Source organism: Leptinotarsa decemlineata, unplaced genomic scaffold (genome assembly GCF_025532065.1).
Source record: "Leptinotarsa decemlineata unplaced genomic scaffold, Ldec_3_MD MMD2_tig00004307_RagTag_RagTag, whole genome shotgun sequence".
In the NCBI taxonomy this organism is placed as follows: Eukaryota; Metazoa; Arthropoda; class Insecta; order Coleoptera; family Chrysomelidae; genus Leptinotarsa; species Leptinotarsa decemlineata.
The window spans coordinates 9,935,592-9,949,569 of NW_027412606.1; the positions used below are offsets into that span (position 1 = coordinate 9,935,592).

The 13,978-nt window shown below is 35.9% G+C and overlaps 1 long non-coding RNA gene, 7 other non-coding genes and 4 pseudogenes across 8 annotated transcripts; 11 read left to right on the forward strand and 1 right to left on the reverse strand.

Moving 5' to 3' along the window:
* Positions 1-5,013: 5,013 nt before the first annotated feature.
* On the reverse strand, positions 5,014-6,983 carry LOC141483907 (uncharacterized). Its single transcript, XR_012466361.1, has 2 exons — positions 5,548-6,983; positions 5,014-5,487 (listed from the first exon to the last, which is right to left on the reverse strand). It is a non-coding gene; the product is annotated as an uncharacterized lncRNA (long non-coding RNA).
* A 489-nt stretch (positions 6,984-7,472) lies between these two features.
* Positions 7,473-7,592, forward strand: LOC141484084 (5S ribosomal RNA). Its single transcript, XR_012466458.1, has one exon. It is a non-coding gene; the product is annotated as a 5S ribosomal RNA (ribosomal RNA).
* A 505-nt stretch (positions 7,593-8,097) lies between these two features.
* Positions 8,098-8,217, forward strand: LOC141484086 (5S ribosomal RNA). Its single transcript, XR_012466459.1, has one exon. It is a non-coding gene; the product is annotated as a 5S ribosomal RNA (ribosomal RNA).
* A 506-nt stretch (positions 8,218-8,723) lies between these two features.
* LOC141484048 (5S ribosomal RNA) lies at positions 8,724-8,843 on the forward strand (annotated as a pseudogene).
* A 515-nt stretch (positions 8,844-9,358) lies between these two features.
* On the forward strand, positions 9,359-9,478 carry LOC141484087 (5S ribosomal RNA). The gene has a single exon (XR_012466460.1). It is a non-coding gene; the product is annotated as a 5S ribosomal RNA (ribosomal RNA).
* Positions 9,479-9,984: 506 nt separating this feature from the next.
* LOC141484050 (5S ribosomal RNA) lies at positions 9,985-10,104 on the forward strand (annotated as a pseudogene).
* Positions 10,105-10,618: 514 nt separating this feature from the next.
* LOC141484088 (5S ribosomal RNA) lies at positions 10,619-10,738 on the forward strand. Its single transcript, XR_012466461.1, has one exon. It is a non-coding gene; the product is annotated as a 5S ribosomal RNA (ribosomal RNA).
* A 506-nt stretch (positions 10,739-11,244) lies between these two features.
* Positions 11,245-11,364, forward strand: LOC141484043 (5S ribosomal RNA; annotated as a pseudogene).
* A 506-nt stretch (positions 11,365-11,870) lies between these two features.
* Positions 11,871-11,990, forward strand: LOC141484039 (5S ribosomal RNA; annotated as a pseudogene).
* A 513-nt stretch (positions 11,991-12,503) lies between these two features.
* On the forward strand, positions 12,504-12,623 carry LOC141484089 (5S ribosomal RNA). Its single transcript, XR_012466462.1, has one exon. It is a non-coding gene; the product is annotated as a 5S ribosomal RNA (ribosomal RNA).
* Positions 12,624-13,128: 505 nt separating this feature from the next.
* LOC141484059 (5S ribosomal RNA) lies at positions 13,129-13,248 on the forward strand. Its single transcript, XR_012466432.1, has one exon. It is a non-coding gene; the product is annotated as a 5S ribosomal RNA (ribosomal RNA).
* Positions 13,249-13,760: 512 nt separating this feature from the next.
* On the forward strand, positions 13,761-13,880 carry LOC141484090 (5S ribosomal RNA). Its single transcript, XR_012466463.1, has one exon. It is a non-coding gene; the product is annotated as a 5S ribosomal RNA (ribosomal RNA).
* The last annotated feature ends 98 nt before the right edge of the window (positions 13,881-13,978 follow it).

Here is a 13,978-nt window from a genome sequence, read left to right on the forward strand (position 1 = left end):
TGATAGAGTTGAATTTCTGCCTGACAGCTTCTGTTGTCTCTACTAGTTGACGTTTCAAATTCATTTCATTGTTTTTATTTTCAGAATCTTTTTTTGTATTCATAATGCCCTTTTTTAAATTATAGCCTAATTCGCTGATGAAGTGACCTCTACAATATTCAGTGATCGAATAAGTGTAAAAAACAAGATCATGGGTATATAAAACTATCGAATCCTTTGCGATATCTACCTTCATCTATTTTTCTATCCTTATCAATGACTAGAAATCCATATTGGTCCTCCCAGCATTTAACACACATCAATTGGAATTGTTTGAATGTTACATCGGGTGAAACATGATCTGAATAAATGTGATGTAAATTCGTCTCATCTTGTTTGAACATTAAAATGAAATTGGTATTGTCACGCACTAACTGTTTGGGTACCCGTGAATATGTCTGTGCTAGATAAAAACAATCAACATCCTTATGACGTCCCATACAGAAATATGATCTAATAATATCTTGCTTTTCACATATCACATCATCGAAAATGAAAACAGAATTAGGCTTAGCGTCGGAGGGTTCCACTATTTCTGCATTATTGCTGAATGTATAAAAACCTAATCCTTTTATAGGTTCCAAAACACTTCGCAAGTACTGATATTTAGGTTGATTGAGTGATTTCGAATAGAGATACACATTTCTAAATCTCAGTCCTTGTGGATGTGTTAATAGTGATATCATTGCATTCGTCTTTCCACAATTTGAAGGTCCTATAATGAGTCCTCGAACTGATGATGGAAGTAGTGGACCATGTCTGAATACCCTTTGTCCATTCAATCCACAACCAAATTTCTCATCTAGATTATCTACAGCAAACTTTTCTTTCTGTTTTACAATGCGCATCGTGCCGTGGTTGGAGACTATATAAATGTTATTAGCTTATTCATTTCAATGTGTACCATCAAACGATACGGACGTATTGAAAGTGATCGTAAAATTAAAAGAGGTTGTGGTTTTGTTAATGATTTAATAAACAAACTTCCTTTCGAATTACATCTACCCGGAGGTTATCAATACTGTGGACCGGGTACAAAATTGAAACAACGTTTAGCTCGTAACGACCCTGGAATCAATAAATTAGATATTGAATGCAAAAAACACGATATTCAATATTCTAAGCATCCATCCGATCTTGCAGCAAGACATTTAGCCGACAAAGAACTTGAATACAGCGCTTGGGATAGGGTTAAATCGAAGGACGCGAGTATTGGGGAAAGAGCAGCTGCATTACTTGTCACCAACATTATGAAAGCGAAAAGACATATGGGCATGGGTTGTAGTACCAATAAGAAAAAATGTAAGAGGAAACAAACGAAGAAAAATAAAATTAAAAAAGTTGCATTTGGTGCTGGGATAGTCCATAAAGTGCGAAATGTATTGAAGAAAGTTGGTGGGAATCAATTTGTGACGAATAATAGCAAAAAAGCTATTACTGTGGCATTGCAGGCGGCACGTAAATACCTTAAAGCTGCCGGTGGAAAGAAGAAAATCCGCACACCACGCATAATTCCTGTTCCCAAGATCGGTGGACTTTTACCATTGATACCAATTTTTGCTGGACTATCCGCACTAGGAAGTTTGGCGGGAGCCGCTGCTGGTATTACCAAGGCCGTGAATTCGGCAAAAGCCAGCAGAGCGGCTTTAATGGAAGCCAATCGTCACAATAAAACCATGGAGGCTGTAGCATTAGGCAAACGCGGAAGTGGAATATATCTCAAACCATACCGTAAAGGTTTAGGACTATATTTAAAACCATACAAAGCCACAAACAAAACAAAAAACTAATTGAACCCCTACCTCAGAGGCCTCTTACTGATCACGATCTCAGTTATTATGCACAAAAAATGAAAATTCCACATTTTCGTGGTGTTTTTATGCGTGATAGATTACCATCTTCAGGTCCAAAACAAAACGAGACAGCTATTGTTAATTTAGATGGAATAAGTGGACCAGGAACACATTGGGTGGCATATAAAAAATGTGGGAAAGAAGTCACATATTTCGATAGTTTTGGAGATCTACCCCCACCATTGGAATTGACTCGATTCTTTCGAAAATGTTCGAATGTAAAAATCAAATATAACTATGATCGACAACAGAAATTTAATACAGTTCTCTGTGGTCACTTGTGCTTGCAGTTTCTCTCTAAATAATTTTCCAAATAAAAATGAATTCAACACCAAAACTGGATCGGGAGGCTATCAAGGGAATGGGGTTTTCACTTAGAATGTTTTCAAAATATGGTACCTTGAAAAAAATGGATAAAGTGATGCTTGCAAATATGCCTAAGGAAGTGATACTTGCATGTGTTGCACATGAGATTGCATATGTTTGGGAAAAGTTGCCTAAGCATCTGCAAGATGACATCGATATAATGAAACATAGATATTGTTATGAGCACCACCACCACGATCAAAATTCAGAATCGGATGTTAATGACGGTCCTATACCTCGGAAATCTATGTGTTGTATTTGTAATATAGAGGATGTGAATATTGGTATCAATAAAAATGATACTTATTACAATACAACACCTTCCAAAAAGTGTAAATTGTCTCAAATGTGCTGTTGCTGTGTACAATAATAAATTGAAATGTGTTTCAAAATATTCAACAGTCATGTCACGAAAGTTCGAGCTACAAGCTGTCGGGACAAGTGTCTTGAGTGCGGATTTTTTTCCACCAATTGAATTGGATAGGAACAGTCGTTATGGATTAGGACTTTTGGGATTCTATGGATGCAATACAATCAATAATATAACTGAAGCTAATAACTTAGTTAGTTTTAGAATCAGTAATGACAACTCATCGATACCCCAAAAGTTGACAATTGAAATTCCATGTGGTGCTTATGAAATAGAAGAGATCAATGCCGTCATACAGAAACATATCATGTTCAGATTGTTTCATGATAAAAAACCAAATGATGTCGTTGCAGATGATATTTTCTATCTACACGCCAATAATAATACATTCAAATGTGAAATGCGATCCAAATATGAAATTGATCTGACACATCCAAATTCAATAGCAGAAATGATGGGGTTCGCTCATGAAATATTTCCACCAAATCAGATACATGAATCATCATTACCAATAAACATTACAACTGTGAGACTTATCCGCTTAGATTGCAATATAATATCTGGTTCATATATAAATGGTGAAGAATCCCACATTCTTTTCTCATTCGATATTGATGTTGAACCTGGCTACAATCTTACTAAAGAACCACACAGTATTATATATATGCCTGTCAGTCGAGAAGGTCGTCAATTGATTCACAACATTACAGTGCGTATTTTGGATGAAAAAAATAACCTTATCGATTTTGGAAGTGAAGAAAAGATTTTCATTATTTTGGAATTGAAGAAAATCGAATAACTGTTGTTATGGGTTTCATTTATAATAGACAAAATCGCATTGAACAATCCCAAACGAGTTGCACTATCAAAAAGAAAGGTGTGCATAAAAAGAAGCTCATTCCACAAGTGTATGCTAAACAGTTAGCACATAACGCTCTGTCTGTGAGTGATCTTAAATTTTTGAAATCGATTGGATTGAAAGTGAGAAAATAACAATGGTGCTCGAAACAAACAATGAAAAGTTGAATATATTCAATGAACCAGTGCTCGATCATTCTCTCATAAGTTTACATGAGCACACATATAAGCCCTATGGATCACCGCTATTCAGGAATTCGGATGAAATCAGAATTGCAATCAATAATCAAGATGTTATACTAGATATTGCCGAGAGCTTCATTTACATAGAAGGTAAATTCACCCCCAAAGATGTAGCGAAAACATGCTATCTCTCGAATAATGCAATTGCATTTCTCTTTGACGAAATTCGTTATGAAATGGGTGGTGAACAAGTGGCTGTTGTTAGAAAACCTGGGATAACATCTACAATGAAAACCATGATATCATTTGGACAATCTCATGCTAACACATTATTGACATCTGGTTGGGGACTTTCACAATTGAAGCAAGATATCTTGGATACAAACAGTCATGTTTTTAGTGGAAAACTACCACTGAAATATTTGATGGGTTTTGCTGAAGATTACAACAAAAGTATCTTGAATGCCAAACAGGAATTGATTTTGATTATCGCTCGATCATTCAAAAACTCATATATAGGTGAGGTTGATGCTGATTTGGAAATAAATAAAATCGAATGGAAAATAAGACATATTGTACCAGATGATAAACACAAGCTCAAACTTTTGAGTAGAATAAACAAAAGCGGTCTGAATGCCAAAATCAAGTTGGCGTATCGTATGTGGGACCTCTATGAACTACCATCATTACGTGGGACTTCTTCAGACATATGGGCCATCAAAACAACTAACGCATTGGAAACTCCTCGTTTTGTCATCATCGCATTCCAAAGTACTACCACATCTGAAGATAGAACACAGGATATTACAAAATTCACAACTGCTGATATCAATAGTATTCGAGTATACTTGAATTCTGAAGTTTATCCATATGAGCGTTGGAATTTGAATTTCGATAAAAAACCTGATGCTCCTGCTTATTATGCTTTTGAGAGTTTCCAGCGAAGTTATTATGATAAAGATATGAGTGAACCTCTGATGGACATTGGACAATTTAGAGAGAATCCACTATTCGTCATCGATTGTTCTCATCAACCGAATGCAACAAAATCATCAACTATTGATATAAAGATTGAGTTTGAGACGAGGAAGACCAAGTTTCCAGACAACACTAAAGTGTATGCATTAATTTTGCATGATACAGTTTTAACATACAATGCATTGGATGGTTCAGTTCATAGCAGATATTGACACTTTTTTTTTTCACTCTATCATGTACTGTTTCATGATCTTTTTTTTTATTTGTAACTGACTTATATCATGTATTGTATTTTATATCATATTTATTGTTTTGTAATCATTTTCTATTGTATTTCATGAGATTTAAATAAATAAAATATGAAAATAATACAAAGTTTTTTATTTGACATTATTTATGATTTACAGGAACATACAGACTATCTAAAATAACTTCTTCCTCATAATCATCATTTTCGCGACCATCTTCAATTTCCTCTCGATTTTCATCATTCAATTCAAAGTGATGAATAATCCATTCTGGCAAGTATGGTTGGAGGCTATACAGGAATCTTCTTAGGTTCAGTTCAATCATAACATCACAAAGTTGCCACAATTCCAATTCATTATCCAAAAATTTGTTACAAACTTCTGCACCACTCCAATAGTTCTCAGCATCACGAAGGCATAATTCGATTTGTTTTTCATCATAGCATACACTCATATCATAATTGCTTGCATGTTCGGCTCCATCACCCAACACCTTCAATTTAGACGACAAATGTTGAACCGATGATTTGAGATCTACAACATCGACCCAATCTTGACTTGCGTACTGCATCCACATCTTTAAATGGTGGAACTGAAATTGAATAAAAAAAACAATAAGCAACCTCCAATTTTTCAGTGATATAATACTCACATTCCCATTTTACTTGTAGTTACAAAGTGAGTGTATTCAACTAAGTTAGTAATGTTTATATTTCCATATAATTATTATCATCTAATATATGAATATTATAAAACAATAAGAAATTCATTATAATTACTATTATTATTCAATCATATTGAATTTGACTAGAGTTAGCGTTTTCACACCAAAAAAACTTCGTAAGCTATGACCTAAAGAAATTCACTATAAATTATTACTATTATTATTCAATTATATTGAATTTGACTAGAGATCGCGTTTTCATGCCAGCAAAACTTTGTTGGCTCTGTCCTAAATACATCATCGTATATTTACCACCTGATGAGTTGATACAAGATATATCGTCATCACTGAATTGCAACGAAATACGTTTTGGTAGCCATGTTTTAAATAATTTATCATTGCTCACATCTTGCAAAGTTAATAAAATTGATTTACCAAATCGTGTAGAATAAGTTGACATATTTTTAATTATGAACACTTCATCAATTGGCAATGATGATAAGGCCTTTTGCTCTACTATTTCAACCTCCTGTACAATCAAATTATTAATTTTATTCAAGTCTACTTTTGAAACGGACATGATGAAAATATATACGAAAATATAAACAATTTCCAACAGACAAATACACTCACCGTCTTCCTTCTATTACGAACTGAATAACACTCTACCAATTGCTAACTGCTGCAGATATATTCGTCTACTGATTTCATAGTGTGCCAGGCATTTCTTTTATATTAAACAGTGTGAGTCACCCCCACCATGAAACCGTGAAAGATTCACATTGCTAGTTGCTATCCACTAGAGATGCCTGACGTCACAGCCAAGCCCATCTCCCAACTTGATGCGATAACAGTTGCCGGTACGAGCAAGCAGTGGTCGTTGCGGTCTCGGAGAGGGTAGACGCTAGGCAAACGGTCTTTGGCTGCCGTTGTGTCACCATCGATAGCGGGGCTAGAGCGAACCTTCATCGCTTCGGGAGAGGTGAGGGCAGACCGATGAATACGCATTACTCTGCCACACGTCGTGGAGTGAACATGTCGCTCTCTAGCCGTTGAACGGTTATTGCTGTGACGTCACTCCACTACTAACTTGGTGCCCTAACACCGATGGAGCATTTATTACTTGGAGGATCTTCGAAGTATGCAGACGTATGTTTGTACATAGACAAACAAGCACATGATGAAACCCTGTACCGTGCATTCTCCTACACACACACACACACACACACACACACACACACATAAACACACAAAATCTCATATGAAAAAAAAATCTGAACGATCCATGCACCAGACACTTCAAGGTCACAACGCCTTGACTTCACTGCACAACAAAAAAACTTCACCAAACAACAACCAATAAAAAAAGCAATTAATACGTCATAGTGGTGGGGGGAGGCCGAGAATCAGCTGTAAACAACTACTGAAGTGTCTTTTGATTTCTACTATTTCAGTGATGATAACAACTGATCTTCATTTTCCTTTTGGAGTCTAGCTTCCTTTTCACCTAGTCCAGGGAAAATGAGTTTACGTTGAATCATTGTCGTTTAATGTCACAACTATTAATTTCATGAAAAACTGAAATTGTACTCATCTGAGCTTTATTTTCTTTGTCCCAGTGTTTGAAGAGATTCGCCAACGTTTTGCCGAAAACTCTCGACCTGAGAGGTGAAATTGACCCAATTCTGTAGATGGGGCACAAATCGAAATATATCGCTTGTATTTTATTCAGATCTTCAATCTGTGGACCAAAGTGTAAACAATCTTTCACTTTATATCAATTTATTGCCGAATGTAAATAACATTGAAAATTGAAGTAGTAATAAGTCTTTCAAAATAAAAAAAAAATCTCCTGAAAGCCCTTCCTTTTCTGTACCGTTTATTCATATTCGTGGAAGAATATAACGTTTACATGCAACGGCCATACCACGTTGAAAAATGCCAGTTCTCGTCCGATCACTGAAGCCAAGCAACGTCGGGCGCGGTTAGTACTTGGATGGGTGACCGCTTGGGAACACCGCGTGTCGTTGTTTCTTTTTTATTTCAAGAAGAAGTGTCTTTTGATTTCTACTATTTCAGTGATGATAACAACTGATCTTCATTTTACTTTTGGAGTCTAGCTTCCTTTTCTTCCAGTCCAGAGGAAAATGAGTTCACGTTGAGTCATTGTCGTTTAATGTCACAACTATTAATTTCATGAAAAACTGAAATTGTACTCATCTGAGCTTTATTTCCTTTGTCCCAGTGTTTGAAGAGATTCGCCATCGATTTGCCGAAAACTCTCGACCTGAGAGGTGAAATTGACCCAATTCTGTAGATGGGGCACAAATCGAAATATATCGCTCGTATTTAATTTAGATCTTCAATCTGTGGACCAAATTGTATACAATCTTTCACTTTATATCAATTTATTTCCGAATGTAAATAACATTGAAAATTGAAGTAGTAATAAGTCTTTCAAAATAAAAAAAATTCTCCTAAAAGCCCTTCCTTTTCTGTACCGTTTATTCATATTCGTGGAAGAATATAACGTTTACATGCAACGGCCATACCACGTTGAAAAATGCCAGTTCTCGTCCGATCACTGAAGCCAAGCAACGTCGGGCGCGGTTAGTACTTGGATGGGTGACCGCTTGGGAACACCGCGTGTCGTTGTTTCTTTTTTATTTCAAGAAGAAGTGTCTTTTGATTTCTACTATTTCAGTGATGATAACAACTGATCTTCATTTTACTTTTGGAGTCTAGCTTCCTTTTCACCCAGTCCAGAGGAAAATGAGTTCACGTTGAGTCATTGTCGTTTAATGTCACAACTATTAATTTCATGAAAAACTGAAATTGTACTCATCTGAGCTTTATTTCCTTTGTCCCAGTGTTTGAAGAGATTCGCCATCGATTTGCCGAAAACTCTCGACCTGAGAGGTGAAATTGACCCAATTCTGTAGATGGGGCACAAATCGAAATATATCGCTCGTATTTAATTTAGATCTTCAATCTGTGGACCAAATTGTATACAATCTTTCACTTTATATCAATTTATTTCCGAATGTAAATAACATTGAAAATTGAAGTAGTAATAAGTCTTTCAAAATAAAAAAAAATTCTCCTAAAAGCCCTTCCTTTTCTGTACCGTTTATTCATATTCGTGGAAGAATATAACGTTTACATGTAACGGCCATACCACGTTGAAAAATGCCAGTTCTTGTCCGATCACTGAAGCCAAGCAACGTCGGGCGCGGTTAGTACTTGGATGGGTGACCGCTTGGGAACACCGCGTGTCGTTGTTTTTTTCTTATTTCTAGAAAAATTATCTTTTAATTTCTACTATTTCAATGATGATAAAAACTGTTCTTCATTTTACTTTTAGAGACTAGCTTCCTTTTCATCTAGTCCAGGGAAAATGAGTTCACCTTGAATCATTGTCGTTTATTGTCACAACTATTGATTTCATGAAAAACTGAATTTGTACTTATATGAGCTTATTTGAGCTTCATTTTCTTTGCCCCAGTGTTTGAGGAGATTTGCCATTGTTTTGCCGAAAACTCTCGACCTGAGAGGTGAAATTGACCCAATTCTGTAGATGGGGCACAAATCGAAATATATCGCTCGTATTTTATTCAGATCTTCAATCTGTGGACCAAAGTGTAAACAATCTTTCACTTTATATCAATTTATTGCCGAATGTAAATAACATTGAAAATTGAAGTAGTAATAAGTCTTTCAAAATAAAAAAAGCTTCTCCTAAAATCCCTTCCTTTTCTGTACCGTTTATTCATATTCGTGAAAGAATATAACGTTTACATGCAACGGCCATACCACGTTGAAAAATGCCAGTTCTCGTCCGATCACTGAAGCCAAGCAACGTCGGGCGCGGTTAGTACTTGGATGGGTGACCGCTTGGGAACACCGCGTGTCGTTGTTTTCTTTTTATTTCAAGAGGAAGTGTCTTTTGATTTCTACTATTTCAGTGATGATAACAACTGATCTTCATTTTCCTTTTGGAGTCTAGCTTCCTTTTCACCTAGTCCAGGGAAAATGAGTTTACGTTGAATCATTGTCGTTTAATGTCACAACTATTAATTTCATGAAAAACTGAAATTGTACTTATCTGAGCTTTATTTTCTTCGTCCCAGTGTTTGAAGAGATTCGCCATCGTTTTGCCGAAAACTCTCGACCTGAGAGGTGAAATTGACCCAGTTCTGTAGATGGGGCACAAATCGAAATATATCGCTGGTATTTTATTTAGATCTTCAATTTGTGGACCAAAGTGTAAACAATCTATCACTTTATATCAATTTATTGCCGAATGTAAATAACATTGAAAATTGAAGTAGTAATGAGTCTTTAAAAATAAAAAATAAATTCTCCTAAAAGCCCTTCCTTTTCTGTACCGTTTATTCATATTCGTGGAAGAATATAACATTTACATGTAACGGCCATACCACGTTGAAAAATGCCAGTTCTCGTCCGATCACTGAAGCCAAGCAACGTCGAACGCGGTTAGTACTTGGATGGGTGACCGCTTGGGAACACCGCGTGTCGTTGTTTTTTTTTATTTCTAGAAAAATTATCTTTTAATTTCTACTATTTCAATGATGATAAGAACTGTTCTTCATTTTACTTTTAGAGTCTAGCTTCCTTTTCATCTAGTCCAGGGAAAATGAGTTCATCTTGAATCATTGTCGTTTATTGTCACAACTATTGATTTCATTTAAAACTGAAATTGTACTTATATGAGCTTATTTGAGCTTCATTTTCTTTGCCCCAGTGTTTGAAGAGATTCGCTATTGTTTTTCCGAAAACTCTCGACCTGAGAGGTGAAATTGACCCAATTCTGTAGATGGGGCACAAATCGAAATATATCGCTGGTATTTCATTTAGATCTTCAATTTGTGGACCAAAGTGTAAAAAATCTTTCACTTTATATCAATTTATTGCCAAATGTAAATAACATTGAAAATTGAAGTAGTAATAAGTCTTTCAAAATAAAAAAAGCTTCTTCTAAAAGCCCTTCCTTTTCTGTACCGTTTATTCATATTCGTGGAAGAATATAACGTTTATATGCAACGGCCATACCACGTTGAAAAATGCCAGTTCTCGTCCGATCACTGAAGCCAAGCAACGTCGGGCGCGGTTAGTACTTGGATGGGTGACCGCTTGGGAACACCGCGTGTCGTTGTTTCTTTTTTATTTCAAGAAGAAGTGTCTTTTGATTTCTACTATTTCAGTGATGATAACAACTGATCTTCATTTTACTTTTGGAGTCTAGCTTCCTTTTCACCCAGTCCAGAGGAAAATGAGTTCACGTTGAGTCATTGTCGTTTAATGTCACAACTATTAATTTCATGAAAAACTGAAATTGTACTCATCTGAGCTTTATTTCCTTTGTCCCAGTGTTTGAAGAGATTCGCCATCGATTTGCCGAAAACTCTCGACCTGAGAGGTGAAATTGACCCAATTCTGTAGATGGGGCACAAATCGAAATATATCGCTCGTATTTTATTTAGATCTTCAATCTGTGGACCAAAGTGTATACAATCTTTCACTTTATATCAATATATTGCCGAATGTAAATAACATTGAAAATTGAAGTAGTAATAAGTTTTTCAAAATAAAAAAAAATTCTCCTAAAAGCCCTTCCTGTTCTGTACCGTTTATTCATATTTGTGGAAGAATATAACGTTTACATGCAACGGCCATATCACGTTGAAAAATGCCAGTTCTCGTCCGATCACTGAAGCCAAGCAACGTCGGGCGCGGTTAGTACTTGGATGGGTGACCGCTTGGGAACACCGCGTGTCGTTGTTTTTTTTTTATTTCAAGAGGAAGTGTCTTTTGATTTCTACTATTTCAGTGATGATAACAACTGATCTTCATTTTCCTTTTGGAGTCTAGCTTCCTTTTCACCTAGTCCAGGGAAAATGAGTTTACGTTGAATCATTGTCGTTTAATGTCACAACTATTAATTTCATGAAAAACTGAAATTGTACTTATCTGAGCTTTATTTTCTTCGTCCCAGTGTTTGAAGAGATTCGCCATCGTTTTGCCGAAAACTCTCGACCTGAGAGGTGAAATTGACGCAGTTCTGTAGATGGGGCACAAATCGAAATATATCGCTGGTATTTTATTTAGATCTTCAATTTGTGGACCAAAGTGTAAACAATCTATCACTTTATATCAATTTATTGCCGAATGTAAATAACATTGAAAATTGAAGTAGTAATAAGTCTTTCAAAATAAAAAAAAAATTCTCCTAAAAGCCCTTCCTTTTCTGTACCGTTTATTCATATTCGTGGAAGAATATAACATTTACATGTAACGGCCATACCACGTTGAAAAATGCCAGTTCTCGTCCGATCACTGAAGCCAAGCAACGTCGGGCGCGGTTAGTACTTGGATGGGTGACCGCTTGGGAACACCGCGTGTCGTTGTTTTTTTTTATTTCTAGAAAAATTATCTTTTAATTTCTACTATTTCAATGATGATAAGAACTGTTCTTCATTTTACTTTTAGAGTCTAGCTTCCTTTTCATCTAGTCCAGGGAAAATGAGTTCATCTTGAATCATTGTCGTTTATTGTCACAACTATTGATTTCATTTAAAACTGAAATTGTACTTATATGAGCTTATTTGAGCTTCATTTTCTTTGCCCCAGTGTTTGAAGAGATTCGCTATTGTTTTTCCGAAAACTCTCGACCTGAGAGGTGAAATTGACCCAATTCTGTAGATGGGGCACAAATCGAAATATATCGCTCGTATTTTATTCAGATCTTCAATCTGTGGACCAAAGTGTAAACAATCTTTCACTTTATATCAATTTATTGCCGAATGTAAATAACATTGAAAATTGAAGTAGTAATAAGTTTTTCAAAATAAAAAAAATTCTCCTAAAAGCCCTTCCTTTTCTGTACCGTTTATTCATATTCGTGGAAGAATATAACGTTTACATGCAACGGCCATACCACGTTGAAAAATGCCAGTTCTCGTCCGATCACTGAAGCCAAGCAACGTCGGGCGCGGTTAGTACTTGGATGGGTGACCGCTTGGGAACACCGCGTGTCGTTGTTTCTTTTTTATTTCAAGAAAAAGTTTCTTTTGATTTCTACTATTTCAGTGATGATAACAACTGATCTTCATTTTCCTTTTGGAGTCTAGCTTCCTTTTCACCTAGTCCAGGGAAAATGAGTTTACGTTGAATCATTGTCGTTTAATGTCACAACTATTAATTTCATGAAAAACTGAAATTGTACTCATCTGAGCTTTATTTTCTTTGTCCCAGTGTTTGAAGAGATTCGCCAACGTTTTGCCGAAAACTCTCGACCTGAGAGGTGAAATTGACCCAATTCTGTAGATGGGGCACAAATCGAAATATATCGCTCGTATTTTATTCAGATCTTCAATCTGTGGACCAAAGTGTAAACAATCTTTCACTTTATATCAATTTATTGCCAAATGTAAATAACATTGAAAATTGAAGTAGTAATAAGTCTTTCAAAATAAAAAAAGCTTCTCCTAAAATCCCTTTCTTTTCTGTACCGTTTATTCATATTCGTGAAAAAATATAACGTTTACATGCAACGGCCATACCACGTTGAAAAATGCCAGTTCTCGTCCGATCACTGAAGCCAAGCAACGTCGGGCGCGGTTAGTACTTGGATGGGTGACCGCATGGGAACACCGCGTGTCGTTGTTTTTTTTATTTCTAGAAAAATTATCTTTTAATTTCTACTATTTCAATGATGATAAGAACTGTTCTTCATTTTACTTTAAGAGTCTAGCTTCCTTTTCATCTAGTCCAGGGAAAATGAGTTCACCTTGAATCATTGTCGTTTATTGTCACAACTATTGATTTCATTTAAAACTGAAATTGTACTTATATGAGCTTATTTGAGCTTCATTTTCTTTGCCCCAGTGTTTGAAGAGATTCGCTATTGTTTTTCCGAAAACTCTCGACCTGAGAGGTGAAATTGACCCAATTCTGTAGATGGGGCACAAATCGAAATATATCGCTCGTATTTAATTTAGATCTTCAATCTGTGGACCAAAGTGTAAACAATCTTTCACTTTATATCAATTTATTGCCGAATGTAAATAACATTGAAAATTGAAGTAGTAATAAGTCTTTCAAAATAAAAAAAATTCTCCTGAAAGCCCTTCCTTTTCTGTACCGTTTATTCATATTCGTGGAAGAATATAACGTTTACATGCAACGGCCATACCACGTTGAAAAATGCCAGTTCTCGTCCGATCACTGAAGCCAAGCAACGTCGGGCGCGGTTAGTACTTGGATGGGTGACCGCTTGGGAACACCGCGTGTCGTTGTTTCTTTTTTATTTCAAGAAGAAGTGTCTTTTGATTTCTACTATTTCAGTGATGATAACAACTGATCTTCATTTTCCTTTTGGAGTCTAGCTTCCTTTTCA